This window comes from Lutra lutra, chromosome 1 (genome assembly GCF_902655055.1).
Source record: "Lutra lutra chromosome 1, mLutLut1.2, whole genome shotgun sequence".
NCBI classification, from domain to species: domain Eukaryota; kingdom Metazoa; phylum Chordata; class Mammalia; order Carnivora; family Mustelidae; genus Lutra; species Lutra lutra.
The window spans coordinates 29668815-29684204 of NC_062278.1; the positions used below are offsets into that span (position 1 = coordinate 29668815).

At 36.8% G+C, this 15390-nt stretch overlaps 1 pseudogene; it reads right to left on the bottom strand.

Moving 5' to 3' along the window:
- Positions 1 to 14326: 14326 nt before the first annotated feature.
- On the bottom strand, positions 14327 to 14966 carry LOC125078354 (gametocyte-specific factor 1-like; annotated as a pseudogene).
- Between the last annotated feature and the right edge of the window lie 424 nt (positions 14967 to 15390).

Consider the following 15390-nt stretch of genomic DNA (forward strand, 5'->3'; position numbering starts at 1 on the left):
GAACCACCCAGGTGCCCTAGAATGTGTTTTGAAACATGAGACTCTGAGGATCAGTAATGGATGCAATTGTCTGGACTCAAAGATCTTTCAGGGAAGGGATTTAGTAGCCAATTTAAAAAATTTTCTTTGTTCTTCGCACATCTGGGGTGAAGGTATTGTTTAATTTCTACATCAATTTATTTTAACATGATTTACACACATCAGTTCTGGTGTGAGTTTCTTCTCCTCCACTGATAACGAGTAATCAATTCCTTACTTAAACTCACTATAAATATAAATTCCATATGGTATGTAAAGCTATCTTTTTGAATTACTGCTGTAGAATATATCCAACTGTGTGGGTTTTAGGACAGTCAATATAATTTTCAGGCATTTAAAAGTTTTCAGGAAAGTGTTCTTTTTGTTTTAGTTTACAGCACTTTAAATCTTGTAAGTTACCACCTACTAGTTAAATTACTAACTTACAGCATCCTGACATTTGTTTTTCTATTTATTAAATCATCTAGGTGTTTTCTCAAAGCTCTCCTATGGTTTTTTGAAAATAAAAGAGAAATAATGATTTAAGAATTGTTTTTAACACCAGAATCATATAGAGTAAGAGGCTGTGTATTCTTTTCACCTGTCCAGAATGTATGTATTTCTTTTTCTGTGTAACAGTTTGTCATTAAAAATAGTTTCTCAACACTGCTTTTTATTTAACAGTGTTTTATAAAGTGAGTTTAGGCAGTAAACAGGTGTATGCCATCATCTCTGGGCACCATCCACGGGCATCATCTTTGGACGCCATCCACGGGCATCATTTATGGGGTGCTATAGCACCCATAACTGGCTGTGCAATTGTCTGTTTTTATTTTTATTTCTTAGTTTCTCTATTTCTATCTTTATTTCTTAGTTTCTCAACACTGATTTTTATTTAACAGGGTTTTATAAAGTGAGTTTAGACAGTAAACGGGTATATGCCATCATCTATAGTTTATTAGAAAGTGCCAATCATTAACCTTGAATGTATATCCCTAACATTTCTCCAGCTGCCAGGCGTTATTCCAAATTTTGAGAATGAAACAAAGGCTAATTGGGAATGTTTTCATCGTAATGATAAAACAATTTGGCATTTCAACTGTAAAGTATAAAATCTAGAATAGTCCAAGAGAATTGGGTAACTTCTGCTCTCTGAAGAATGTGTATCATTTTCAAAATACTTAAGAGTACACTGTCTTAAATACCGAACTACTTAGTAAGAGTCTCCAGGAGGGCCTGCCTATCTTACTGGAAGTTTCTATAGAAGGCAAAATCTTTCAACCTCTGGATAGTGTATTCTAAGTCAGCTTTAAGTAATAATTGGTAAATCTCTGGTTTAAATACCCATGAGATTCCACTTCCGTCTTTGCCACTTGCCTCTTTGAGTAAAATTTGGTGGCAGCAATGATGGCCTTCTTCGGACAAATGGCTAATTAGGCTTTTAAGTACCAAAGGTTCTCTTGGTACCAGGTTACCAGGGTAATCTTACCATAGTGCCAATAACTGGCTGTCCAATTGTCTGTTTTTATTTCTCTTTTTTTTTTTTTAAAGATTTTGTTTATTTATTTGACAGACAGAGATCGCAAGTAGGCAGAGAGGCAGGCAGAGAGAGAGGAGGAAGCAGGCTTCCTGGGGAGCAGAGAGCCTGATGCGGGGCTCGATCCCAGGACCCTGGATCACGACCTAAGCCGAAGGCAGAGGCTTTAACCCACTGAGCCACCCAGGCGCCCCTTATTTCTTTTTTTTATAAAGACAATTTTAAATGTAGGGTTTTATGATTTTGTTGTACACATATGGCTTATTTATAAAATCATGCCTTTGAATGTATTTTCCTTTGATAACTTAGATATTCAAGGTATTCATGTTTTTTGTCACAAAAATAACCAAAAATAGCACTATATCAAGAAATGCCTAAAAAAAAAAAAAGAAGGGGCACCTGGGTGGTTCAGTGGGTTAAGCCGCTGCATTCGGCTCAGGTCATGATCTCGGAGTCCTGGGATTGAGCCCCGCATCGGGCTCTCTGCTCTCTTGGGGAGCCTGCTTCCTCCTCTCTCTCTGCCTGCCTCTCTGCCTGCTTGTGATCTCTCTGTCAAATTAAAAAAAAAAAAAAAAAAAAGAAATGCTTGAGATATTTATTCTTATGAACATTGAATTCTTTAAATCCATGTTTAATTCACCCCTGGGTAATTGTACATAATTATAATGGCTCTTCCTGCTAGTCAGAAGCATTTTTGGGGTTAACATAGGAAAAAGTGTGTTGAAAATGGAAACATGCTTGAGTAGAAATAGTATTCTACAGGTATTTCCCTTTTTAGAACTGATTTTCCAAAAGATTAACAAAAGATTAAAATTCCCAAGTCTCTCTATATCATTCAACTTTGGATCATAGGAACATCTCATTATAATGAACCAGGGCCTATTTGATAATTAGTGAGAATAATTTTAACATGAATAACTGCTTAGGACATAGCTAATAATTTGTAGTGGGGTTTTGAAGTGCAAATTACATATTTCTCTTTGAGAAGAGGAAAATATGGACACTATCAATTTACACTCCATATACACAACTAACTTCAGTTTGTTCCTAAGAAAGGTTTCATTCTGCAGGTCCAATTCACAAAATAAGGTGCTAATAAGCTACATCTTTATTTTCACTTTTAAGTACTTTCTTTTTAATCTTTCTTTTTTAGAACAACAGTACTACAGTTTGCATGGAAATTAAAACCTATTTCACAGTCAAGTTCTTTAAGGAGATCACTTACCTTCAGTCATCTGTTCAAGATATACATGCTTTTACAGTTGGGACAGGAATTCATAAATATTTGTTAAGTTATGCGACCCTCCCTTAAGATGTTTCAAAATCACATTTCCCTTGTTATACGGTTAGTTTTCATGTAGTCACAAATGATATGCTATGCTTTTGCATTAATAATTATGTATATCTATAAAGTTTAGAATATAAATAGCTTCACTTGGAAAGAACATACTGAATGAATTAGCAAAACAATTTTATTGGATCCCAGATTTCCAGAGACGAAATAAAACACACTTATGAAAATTTCCCAGCACTTAAGTCCATTTAAGGTCTATTTCATATGCCATAAAGTTCTTCAGATGTTACTGCCAGTAAAAGGAAAGCACCTGATAATAAAACCATTCTCTCACATTCTTCTTGTGCGTACACAGAATCCTGTCTCCATCCTTGTAGGAACACTGTCTCTGCCTCCTTAGTCTGTGTGAGTGTGAGGAGAAAATGTTAATTTTGCTTCCTATAAAATAAGCTTTCAATAATTGAAGGTCCAACAACAAACTTTATTTTTACACTAATGTCTTAACAATTGCCAACTGGCTTCTATTTAGATGTTGTGACATTCTGACTTAGAATATATATTTTGGTCTTTGTTCATGGTTCCTGGCCTAGAGCTCCTCAAATCCTTGGACATTCCTGAACAATAGGAGAAATCAAACCATCATTTGTCATATTTGGTGTCTTGTCCTCTGTTCCTGAAATTGCTTCAGCACTATAATGGTCAAATGAGTGTCTTATTCATAACTAGTGCCTTTCAACCACACCTGAGTTTGCCAATGAAGTGACTTTTAGAAATCCCCTAAGGGTGGGGGCAGGGGAGATGCTGGCAGCTAGGGGAAACCACCATGAATAGTCCCTTTCCCTCATTTTCAGGGAAGTAGAATCAGTCACCAATGGTCAGTGATTTAATCAGTCATGCCTATATAACGAAGCCTCTGTCAACCCCAAAATGGATGGGATTCATAGAGCTTCTGGGTTGCTAAACATGTGATGATTTGGGGAGAATAGTGCATTAAGAGCATTGAAACTCCACACATTTTCCCATACCTTGCCCTCTGTATCTATTTCTTCTTTTGGCTATTGATTGTATCCTTTATTATCCTTTATAATAAACCTATAATTTAGGGAATAAACAGTATCCTGAATTCCGTGAGATATTCTAGCAAATTAATTGAACCTTAGTAGTGGGTCATGGGAACCATTGATTCATAGCCTGGTCAGAAGCACAGGTAACTTGAGATTGGCCTCTGAAGTGAGGGACAGTCTCGTGGGATGGTAGGTAGGCATCCAGGTAGATAGTTTGAGAAGTGAGTGAAACTGTAGGACACTCAGCGGGTGTAGAGAATTGCTTGATTTTGGGGGAAAACCTCACACATGGGGATTGATTGCAGAATCATTAGATGTTGAATCATAAAAGAAGAAAGTCAACATTTATAAAAATTGACTATGTCCCAGAAATTATATTGATACCATATCTTCGAAAGTCAACATTTATAAAAATTGACTATGTCCCAGAAATTATATTGATACCATATCTTCAAATTATCACACTCATGTTTCCAGCTAATGTAATTGTTTCCATGCTTTGAAAAGGTTCATAACTTGTTGACAATACACAGCTTATGAGAAGAAACCACAGTGGATCTCAGGCTTGTCAGACTCTAAAAGTCACATCCTTTTGTATTTTCATACTAAACAGAGGAGAGAGAAATCTGAGTCTTCTGTCCCCAGGGAACAAAATTTTTCAATCAGAGAAATGAATTATCTTTATACTTTGCAGGTAAGTAGGTAGCAAAATCTCAGTTCAAGACTACATTTAAAAGTAGTGATATGAGTAGCTAGACATATGTCTAGTGACATAAAGCTGCTATGAAACCTAACAATTTCCTCATGATTCCCAATCATATGCCACAGCTACATTTAATAAGAGTTATATGTATCAGTACCAGGTTCTGAAAGCTGAATTAGCAAAGGAAAACTAAGATTTTTCAACAACAAATATAAGAAAATTATATTAAACAGAGTATTGTACTCACCAGGCAGTTCTGATTCACAATTCAGCTCGCTCAATGTTTATAAAATATGACAACAAACAATTATAAAATTCTTCTAACTTTGTATATAATATTGTTGCCTATAGTTCCTCCTGGGAATAAAAAGGGCAGATTTTCCTGCTAAATCTTCTTGCTCTTGTTTTCCAATTTCCGTTTCTAGAGAGATCCGAAATGGGCATGACTTAAAGTAGTAATTTTTCAGTTTGTTTGTTTGTTTATGTATATATGTATGTATGTATTTATACGTGTTTTTATTTAAATTCCAGTTAGTAAATATACAGTGCACTACTAGTTCCAGGTGTACAATATAATGACTCAACATTTCCATACAACACCTGGTGCTCATCACAAGGGCCCTCCTTAATCCCTATCACCTATTTAACCCACACCCCCCCCACCTCATCAGGTAACCATCAGTTTCTTATCTATAGTTAAGAGTCTGTTTCTTGGTTTGCCCCTCATTCTCTCTTTTCCCCCCTTTGCTCCTTCGTTTTGTTTTTTGAATTTCACAGATGAATGAAATCATATGGTATTGGCCTTTCGCTGACTGACTTACTTTGCTTAGCATAATAGTCCCTAGCTCCATCCACATCATTGTAAATTTCATTCTTTTTTTATAGCTGAGTAATATTCCTCTGTGTGTGTGTGTGTGTGTGTGTGTGTGTGTGTGTGTGTAATTACCTCTTTATCCATTCATCAGTTGATGGACCATTGGGTTGTTTCCATAATTTGACTATTGTAGATAATACTGCTCTAAATATCAGGGTACATGTATCCCTTTGAACTAGTATTTTTGTATTCTTTGGGTAAATACTTAGTAGTGCAATTGCTAGATAGTAGGGTAGTTCTGTTTTTAGCTTTTTGAGGAATCTCAAAAAGATGCAACCAGCAGTTGCACCAGTTTGCTGCACCAGTTTGCATCCCACCAACAGTGCAAGAGGATTCCTTTTTCTCCAATCCTCACTCATACCTGTTGTTTCTTGTGTTGTTGATTTTAGCCATTCTGACAGGTGTGAGGCGATATCTCATTGTAGTTTTGAATTGCATATTCTTGATGATGAGTGATGTTGAACATCTTTTCCTGTGTCTGTTGGCCATCTGTATGTCTTCTTTGGAAAAAAAAAATCTATTCATGTGTTCTGCCCGTTTTTGAGTTGGAATATTAGTTTTTTTGGGTGTTGAGTTTTGTAAGTTCTTTTTATATTGTGGATACTCACCCTTTATCAGGTATGTTATTTGCAAATATCTTCTCCCATTCCACAGGTTGCCTTTTTGTTTTGTTGATTATTTCCTTTGCTGTGCAGAAGCTTTTATTTTGATGTAATCTCAGTAATTTATTTTTGCTTTTGTTTCCCTTGCCTCTGAAGACATGTCTAGAAAAAACTTGCTATGGCCAATGTGCACCTGGAACATTTTCCAGAGTGGATCCCATATTAGGTCACAAAACAAGCCTCAACAAATGCAAATAAATAAATAAATAAATAAATAAAAAATTGAAGTCCTACCATGTACCTTTTCTGACCACAATGCTATGAAACCAGAAATCAACCACAAGAAAAAATCTGGAAAGACCACAGATACATGCAGGTTAAGCAACATACTACTAAACAATGAATGGATCTACCAGGAAATCAAAGAAAATTAAAAAAAAAAAACATGGGAACAAATGAAAAAGAAAACACAATGCTCCGAGACCTTTGGGATGCAGCAAAAGCTGTCCTGAGAGGCAGTTTTACACATTTTATAAAGAAATGATGAATTTGTGAGGAATTTACAGAATAAGGATAACAGATGTTTGGGAGCTTTAATTGGTAAGAAATTCTATGTGGAATTTGGGCTGAGGTAGTAGGTTACTAAAAAGTAAGGTTTATCTCTCTAGCCTTTGTGACTTTGAAGTTACTATCTTTGGTGCAAAGGGTGTCTTTTTACTTAGTCCATGTAGCAGGGTATTTTTCATAGGGGAGATTTGTTTTCCTCCTTTCCTGGGGACAGATGAGGGTCTGAGTGTCCTCATATGGGTTGTTTCTCAAAGAGCTTCAATTCGAAATAATCAACATGTCATGTGTTACAATGGAGGCCCCTATAACACTAACCAAATCTCCACTCTCCAGACATCAACTGGGTGTCGTACAATTCAATTCAATTTTGAAATGATTTCCCTGTAGTTAGTGTCCTATCCCACAAGTTAAGGACAGTCCCTCAAGACTGCCCTCCATTTCAGATACCAGTTGCAAGTTCAGGCCTCCCATTCTGTTCTTCTGACCCACTCGGTATAATCAGAGTTCCTACCACTCCCTATGCAGGTTTGGTAATACCCAATCTGGGTGTATCCACCCTACCAGCTCCTTGATGTGTTCACCAACCAAGAAGCTCTCCCGAGCTGAAAAAAAAATTATTTTTTTTCAGAGTCTTTATAGTTTATATTGCATAGGCATAATTGTTGAGTTAATTGCCAGTAGCTGATGATTTAATCTCTAGCCCCTGTGCCATCGCCGACGGAGGGAGGGGCGGAATGAAGATTCCAACCTTCTAATTCATGCCTTGTTCTTTCTGGTGACCATCGACCACCCTGAGGCTCTCTAAGGGCCCCCAGCCACATCAGTCACCTCATTAACATAAACTCAGAAAGGGAGCTATTATGAATAACAAAAGATGCTTATCTTTCATGAACTTACTAGGTTTCAGAAGCTCTGTGCCAGGGTTTAGGGTAAAGACCAAATATATATTTTTTCTATCACAGTATCACATTAACCTACCTGTTAACTCTTTCTTACAGGACACATCCTAGACCTGTGGTTCTAATTACTGAAGGCAGTACAGTTGTCTCAAAGAGCTTGAGAATATGAAATTCTAATAATTTCGTAGGTAATGCTGATGCTGCTGGTCTGGAGACCACCTCTTCTGAAGGGCCAAGATCTTGCCATTATTTAGCAGCAACTCTTCTGTGCTCATAACTTCATGTGTCCCATTCTCCCATCTCCTTTCATCATTTCCTTCAATACTCTGACTTTAGAATCTTCCAGTCTCTCTGGGGTCCCTGTATTATCTTACCACATAATGTTGAATCTCACTCTTTTTTTTTTTTTAAGATTTTATTTTTATTTATTTGTCAGAGAGAGCACCCAGGCAGGCAGAGTGGCAGGGAGAGGCAGAGGGAGAAGCAAGCTCCCCACTGTGCAGGGAGTCCGATGTGAGACTTGATCCCAGGACTCTGGGATCATGACCTGAGCCAAAGGCAGCCGCTTAACCGACTGAGCCACCCAGGTGTCCCAAACCTCACTCTTTTGAGGTCCTCTCTCAACATGTTTTCCTGCCTAAATTCCATGGTCCATCAATTGCTTACATACATCCTTAACTTCCTCATTCCCTTTCAATTTGTTGAATCAGCTTGGAAAATAACCCTGGCAAGATCCAAATTTCCATTTATTCTTAAGCAACTGGATATATGGAACAAATCACCAGACACACAGTCTTCTCCACTGTAAATTTGTAACTGAGAATCTCCTGACTGCCAATTAATCAATCATACTGCATATACCCCAACCCATTCTTCATCTAATTTGCCTTGATAGCAGTTTTGCATCTTCTCCCGTCTCTTAAGCCCCCAAATATTTCCCCAGAAATCAGTCTCTTTGGTTGCTGCTTCCCTGAGGTCATTGAATCAACCAGAAGACAATTTTCTAACTCCTAAAACCATTTATACCTCCTTTACTACATCTACATTCATAGTCTAACCCCTCTCTATGAACTGTCACCTATCTACATTCATTCTCTGATGATGCTTACTTCATAATGAAGAAACTGAGAATGGAGTTAAACTTAGTTTCTTATTATAACATAGCTTAGATTCAAACCCAGGGTCTGTTTCCCAAGCTGGGCTCAAAATGTGTGCGTTTGGAATGGGGGAGCCCAGTAGAAAATCAAAGTTGGAGAGATCCTGGATGAAACTACTGATTGAGGAAATAGACACTTACTACTATGAGCACCTTGAAATATAGACCTTCAGCATTCTCATCTGGACCAAAATCAGTCAGTCTGGAGAGATGACTAGTGTTTGAGATTTTGAGGGTCATTGGACAAATATTCTCACCCAGCAATTAGATATGAAAAGCTTAACTGGCACATTATTTTGAAAGCATTTAATTTATAATATATCATTGGTCAAATGCAACTTTGGAAATGATCATATAACAGACAATTACAAATCTACATGAGTAGGAAGGGTGGAGAGAACCCAGACTTTTCCCAGATGCCTGAAATTAGGGAAATTCTTATATCCCAGAAGGGAAAGGTCTCGGAAAGGGAAGCTTGAGGACATAGAAAATGAACTTCAAAATTTTTATTATTTGATAAAATGTCAATTCTGTGAACGAAAACTAATGAGCATGTGACATGACTTTGTCATTCACATCTGTCGTTGTGTTCAGCAATATTTTATAATGTATAAATTCTTTAACAGTAGTTTGTTAATAAAGACCTCTATTTCTGAGGAATTTATTCATCAAAATCTCTAAAAGAATTCTGAAAATGTTAATATTTTCAATTTAAATATCATATGACTCTACATAAAATAACTTTATACCAATGTACATGCCCTGTGAAAACAACTCAGTTATTGGCTGGTGATTTTGGTTGCATTTCATTTTATAAACACAAATCTAGTTAAAACTCGGATTCCAAACTGAATTTCAGAATAAATATCTCAAAAAGATCAATTATATATGCAGTCCAATCTTTAAAAAAAAAATATTCCCTGGTTGTTTCTTAAGATACTCCACAAACTCTGACTTTGGATAGACTCTGGAAAAGTATCTAGATTTATGTGTAGCCATTGCAACATGGGAGCTCTGAATGTCTATTCTGTTTTTGGTAGCTCTTAGTCTAATTGCTATAAAATATTTAATAGATTAGTTGACAAATGGAAAATTTGAACTTCATGCACAAAATTTTACTTTGTCTCTTCTATATGCCCCTATTTTTCAAGAGCTGATAATACATTTACTTTACTACATCATAATATATTTCAGGCTTTTTATCTTCAGCTACAGAAATCCCCCATCTTTTTAATTATGTTAACAGCCCTTAGTCACCCAGCCTAGCCTATCCACCTCCACTAATTCGCAGCGGTTATATTTCTCCAGGGGATGTATTTCCATAGTTAAGCCTTCTTATAAGGTTTATTTTTTTTCCTTCCAGGTTTTTTTTTTTTTTTTTTTCCTTTGACTGCCATCCAAACTTTTTTGGCTTTATCAGGGATTTTTACTTTGTTACTTCCTTTTTTTTCCCCCAAAGCTTTTCGTAATTTACTGGGGTTATATCTTCCTAGGCTTTTAGTTCTCTTACAGATTTGTTTTTAAGACTTCAAACTTTTTCATTTTATTTTTAGCTCATGATACTTGCAAAAGTCTGTACCCTTTTGATTTTCACTTGCTTCATTGACACATTCTTGTGTTTTGTTTTCATTTTAAAATACCAGAAAGTAAAATGTCTCAGCAGCTTGGTGAGTGGAATATTTATAATTCAAAAAAAAAATTTACTTTTTTGGAGATATTTGCTTGTAGGTTAAAATCTTGGGTATAAATTCCTGGAAAAAAAATCTTAACTTTCCAGGGAGTTGACTAACCTTCTTTTATCATTAAATGCAATCATTCTATGATATCATTCTATATCTGGTACGATATTTATATTCCTCCACTGGGAGGAAATAATTAACAAAGATTTGTTATTAATGACATCTGAATGTTAATGTATTCAATTAGATATTGCTGAAATGCTATTAAGCAAGTGGACACAGAAAAGTATAAAAACAAAGATGTATATAATTTACCTTTATTCATAACAGACCTCTTTTTTTAATCTCCTGAAAACAGAGAACAACCCGGTGTTGTATAAGCATACTGACTTGGGGGAGAAGAGTGGGGAAAGGAGAAAAGCCCTGATTTCTAGCATTTTCCCATTTTTTTTTTAAGATTTTATTTATTTATTTATTTGACAGACAGAGATCATAAGCAGGCAGAGAGGCAGGCAGAGAGAGAGGAGGAAGCAGGCTCCCTGCTGAGCAGAGAGCCCGATGCGGGGCTCGATCCAGGACCCTGAGATCATGACCTGAGCCGAAGGCAGCGGCTTAACCCACTGAGCCACCCAGGCGCCCCAACATTTTCCCATTTTTATGGTGTGAGTACTATCACCATGACCAATTTCAAGCTACCAGCAGTTTAACAACTAGTCCACAGAATTGCTGAAAGCTTATAAGCTGGTATAGGCTAAACACAGTTCTAGCACAAGATTTAAAATATTTATTAATTTTCAGTAGGTCACAGATATCTTTGCACATATGTTAATCTTAGTGACCCTCCTTAAACAAACACAAAGCTTGTATATAGATTTTTGACAAAACTTTGCCTTTCTACCCATGGATCCCTGTGTAAGAATCCCCTTTCTACATGCACTTGTGATTTAAGGGGTTCAGAATTTATGATTCACAAATGATAATTTACCTTTTATTAAAAAAATTTTTTTGAAGATTTTATTTATTTATTTGACAGAGAGAGAGATCACAAGCAGGCAGAGAGGCAGGCAGAGAGAGAGGGGGAAGCAGGCTCCCCGCTGAGCAGAAAGCCCAATGTGGGGCTCGATCTCAGGACCCTGAGATCATGACCTGAGCCGAAGGCAGAGGCTTAATCCACTGAGCCACCCAGGTGCCCCATTTTTAATTTTTAAAAAAATTTTTAAAAGTTTTTATTTAAATTCCAGTTGGTTAACATAGAGTATAATATTAGTTTCAGGGCTACAATATAGTGATTCAGCACTTCCATACAACACCCAGTACTCATCACAAGTGTCCTCCTTAATCCCCATTACCTAGTTCACCGATTCCTCCCCCCCCATTAACCATCAGTCTGTTCTCTATGATTAAGATTCCGATTTTTGGTTTGCCTCCTCTCTCTTTTTCCCTCCCTATATTCATTGGTTTTGTTTCTTAAACTCCACCTATGAGTGACAAATATGAAAGACATATTTGTCTTTCTCTGTTTCCCCTTAGCATAATGCGCTCTAGCTCTATCCACATTGTTGCAAATGGCAATATTTCATTATTTTTTATGGCTGAGTGATATTCCATTGTGTGTGTGTGTGTGTGTGTGTAATATATCATATTTTTTTTATCCATTCATCAGTTGATGGACACTGATTCCATAATTTGGCTATTATAGATAATGCTCCTATGAACTTTGGGTGCATGTATCCCTTTGAATTACTATTTCTTTATTCTCTGGGTGACAATTTATCTTTTAATCTCAACACTTTGGCTTTCATAATTTGAGAGTCAGGTGTTTAATTGCAGCATTAAAAACTGCGTTTCTGGGGCACCTGGGTGGCTCAGTGGCTTGAGCCTCTGCCTTCGGCTCAGGTCATGATCTTAGGGTCCTGTGGTCGAGCCCCGCATCGGGCTCTCTGCTTGGTGGGAGCCTGCTTCCCCCTCTCTCTCTGCCTGCCTCTCTGTGATCTCTCTCTCTGTGTCAAATAATAAATAAATCTTAAAAAAAAAAAACCTGCGTTTCTCAGTGGAACTTAAGAACTGCTGGAAAAGTTGCCTCGGTCTCCAAATTCAGGATTCTTCCTGAATCATACCATCTAGAAAGATACTTTTGTTTCAGAGATTATATATGATTTGTATACTTCCAGTTACTAGTTATCTACTTTGGGATTCTTTGTTTCTATATTTCTATCAGAAAATGTGAATAAATAACAACTTTTACTTGTTGGCATATTAAAATAATAAAATTTTCTTTTCATATTTTGGTGATTTTTGTCAAAATACAAAATCACAAGTTAAATTTAGTGAATATCCGAATTTCTGATCTATTGTTACAAAAAATCTAGATGTTGCTTTGTTAAAAAAAAGTGAAAAGAATTTATTCTTTGATTCTCAATTGCCACTTCAATGATTTGTGGCTTTTTTTATAGTTTATCTATTTAAAAGGCAGAACTCTCAATTTCAAGTTTTATATGCATCAACTATCTTATTGGAAAGTAAATTCTCTAACCCATATAATCTGGAGTCAAGAAACTTGTGAAACAAAACAAAAAAAATCACTTTAATTTCATTGCTGACAAGTTTCCGAATTTAAATCTCAACTTCCTGTGATGAATTTATTTACTTTGTGCTGACAAGACAGTATCTTGGGGCTTTGTTTTCCAAGTCAGTTCTAAATCTGCAGTGTATCAAAATCTCCTCATTATGCTTTGGATGTTATGGTAGATAAATGGTATCTTCACAAAGATACATTCATTCTGGTATTGAAAATGCCTACTTAACATTCCGTATGAATAGTTTTATTGAAAAAATATGTAGACAAGCCATTAATTATACACAAAGACTTGGAACAAATTCTTATAAGAAGCATAGCATGCCTTCCATTAAATGTACACATTTTATACAAAATTACTGAAAGTCTTCCTGAGGTTAAACAATAAATCTTAGAAATTTAACCACTCTGCTCCCCAAAAGGTAATTTTTTTTTCTCCATGACACCTATAGGGTATACACTCAGATCTTAGCCTAGTTTAAATAACCAGACAGTATTTCCAGTGCATTTTTCTGTTTCTTGAAAATCTAGTTGCTGAGAAGAAGTTGTCCAATTATCTTCCTCAGTTTCTTTTTGTTTTGTTTTGTAATTATTATTCTATTTTGGTTCTCCTTCAGAATTGTGAAATATCTTGAATCAGAAAATGCAGAGAATGAGAGACAATGCCTCCCTATCATGAAACCGAATCTGGAAAAAGTATTTTGTTGTAGATTATACCTTGAATTGAAAGCACAATTTTATTGAGAGCATTTTCTAGCTCCTGTATTTCACAGCAGTATAGGATTTATTGTATTTTTATTTGGAAAGAGATTCAGCAGATAAATGATCACTTTATTTCTTACACTTTTAACTTTGATATTCTAAGTTTCTCACATTATAAGGATCAGTGAAGTCTTTACAAGGAAAATTCACAATCCTTTTTTTTTCCAGTTAAAAAGTGCTAGCAGATCATAAATACACATACATAAATAGGTTTAAAAAAAAAACCAACCAAACCAAAAAACCAAACTTAAATACAATTAACTGGCCAAAAGAGAAACCCATAAATATGCCTTAAAATTCTTACTATCCTGAGAACCAAAATGGATTGAAAACAAACATTTCTCGGGAAAAAAGACTAAAAAGCTAAAATATATGGCAAGGAAATTCCTCTATGCTATCCAGTATGTGACTAGCCTGGCATTTCAATAAGTGCTAAATTTTTTTCTGAAAATGTAGAAATTGAATTGACTGGCGGTAGAATTTCAAAAGCTTTCCCTCTACAAATGCCATTCTTGCGACAGGTAAAGAGGATTGTCCTGTTAACTTATTAGCAGACTCAAATTAAGAAATCTCTTAAATTCTTTTTTTTTTTGGGAAGTCACAGACAGTTTATCTTTCTATAATTAGATTAGGAGGAAAGACCACGAAGAACGGATTGGTAGCAGGAAGAAGCAAGAGTCTTCTAGGGTCTGGCATTTGATGAGATGTTCAGTTACTGCGCATTTCCATTGTTTTTCCACGGCAGAACATATGGCAGAGGCTTGGGAACACGCATGCCTGAAGCCAGGTTACTCTTAAGTTCCATAACCATGTTGTCTGCAGGGCTGTTGTTGCCACAGTAGTTGGCTGTGCCCCAGACAAATGAGGTGCTGGTCTGTTCCCACAGATCTTTATCCCAGTCTTCATCTCCAGGAGGGCACTGCCACGTGCTCTCAGCCAGAGTCTTTTGTCCAAGGTTCCTGGTTTGGTTGACAACATCCTGCTCAATACAACTTTTATCGTCACAGCTGGAGATAGAATGACTGATTTTGCCCGAGGAACCTGGTGGCAAGCATGGAAGGGACAAGTAGCCAATTTGTTTGCAACATCAGGATGATTCTTTCTGCACTTGATAAGATGATAAGGAAACCTGCAGGCCCTAATCTATTGATTTTTATCATAGGGGCATTGTATTAGCTTCTCAGGGTCCAGGGAATTGATGTAAGTTTCTCCCATGTAGGAAATGAAGAAGCTGCATCCAAGCGCTCGGTCGAGATACGTTCTCTCCACCAAGAAATCCCTTAAATTCTTTTTTTTTTTTTTTAAGATTTTATTTATTTATCTGACACAGAGAGAGGGATCACAAGTAGGCAGAGAGGCAGGCAGAGAGATGCGGGGGGAAGCAGGCTCCCCGCTGAGTAGAGAGCCCGATGCAGGACTTGATCCAAGGACCCTGGGATCATAACCAGAGCCGAAGGCAGAGGCTTTAACCCACTGAGCCACCCAGGCGCCCTCCCTTAAATTCTTACCAAGAACCCTCAGAGAAGCCTGTTGAGCCACGTTCCTTATTCAAAATTCTGATGACAGGGGCACCTGGGTGGCTCAGTCATTAAGCGGCTGCCTTCAGCTCAGGTTATGATCCCAGAGTCCTGGGATCAAGCCCCGCCTAGGGCTCCCTGCT